Here is a 1,393-nt window from a genome sequence, read left to right as displayed (position 1 = left end):
TCTCAATTCATTTTATTTTGCAATGAAAAAAAAATTAAAAATACCAGAATATAATAAGCTTAAGTAAATGTAGTGACAGAGAGGGCGCTAAACCTGCTCTAATCGTCCAGATTTTGTTTTGTTATAAATAAGGAGTGAAAGAAGATGGGAGATTTTAACCTTGAAACAAATTTGGTAACTTTCTGTCGGACTGATGGCGCCAAACGAAACATAAATGTATTAAGTTTGTTTTTGTTTCTGTTATTGTTCTGTTTCATAATTAGTGTACTCTGAAATAAGTTTTGTAATGTTACAACTTTCATAAGGAGGTGAACATTAAAATTCAATTGCTCTTTGTTTTCGTCTACTACTAAATTATACTAATTTGTTTAAAGATGTATTATCCCATGCAAAATGCCAAACAAAAAACATAGGCCTATCAATCATTTTTGAAATGACAGTAACTCGTTCATTATAAAATAGGGCCTAACATACAACTTATCAATTTCAACATAGAAATTAGTGTATTTAAAAAATGTTTAACCATAATTTTACAGCGAAAAATGATACAAGTACTTCCGGTCACTGTCATTGGTTTTATTATCACTATCCAGTATAATCAGGGAAATTTTTTTAAAATTCAATAATTTCTATGTTCCAGTTAATAATTTGTATGTTACTGTAAAATGTGCAAGTTAATTTTAAAATTGTTTTTTAATGATTTTTGTTGTCATATTTTCAGAAAACAATGATGGGTAATCCCTTTACCTAATTTCATGGCCGAAATACTATATATTTATGTGAGGTAGTAGAAAGAGGCGCTCGGGGCCACCTTTTAAATGCTCAGGGCGTTGCGGGCGTCACTCCACTGTGTTGAAAGCTCGAGCTCGACTCAATCAATAATAATATTACACAAAAAAAAAGTATTTAAACGAGGCAGTTAATTGCCACTTGAAGTGAGTTAGCTTTGTATAAACATAATATTTAAACTCGATCATCCCTGAATAGGAAATCATTTCAAGCTGTTAAATTTAATCTATCCTTGATATTGGAAATGCTATCGGATCTGATGCCAGGCACTCGGTCATCTCCCTCCAGCCTGGATTTCCTTTCCTTATTAAACATTCCTCTCTTTTTTTTTTTTCTTTTTTTTTTTTGGGAGAGATAAACACGCCGGTCAGGTGGATTTCACAATATGATTGACAAGTCACAAAATTTAAGAAAGGTCAAGTGTGTTCACAAGAGGTCATGATGCACTAATCGCCACTCCAAAAACAATACTGATACTATTTGAATAAAAGGCTGTAATAATATAGTAGGATTAAAAAGGAAATAGGCCTACTAACGTTGGACTTTGGATTTTTTTTATATATTCTGTCATCACTCGGTCTTTTATAATTAATTCCCGTTTTTA

Source organism: Anneissia japonica, unplaced genomic scaffold (genome assembly GCF_011630105.1).
Source record: "Anneissia japonica isolate Jap-2015-1 unplaced genomic scaffold, ASM1163010v1 scaffold287805_len679488_cov178, whole genome shotgun sequence".
Taxonomy (NCBI): Eukaryota; Metazoa; Echinodermata; class Crinoidea; order Comatulida; family Comatulidae; genus Anneissia; species Anneissia japonica.
The sequence above is the reverse complement of the archived record's forward strand: the minus strand, read 5'-3'. Positions refer to the sequence as shown.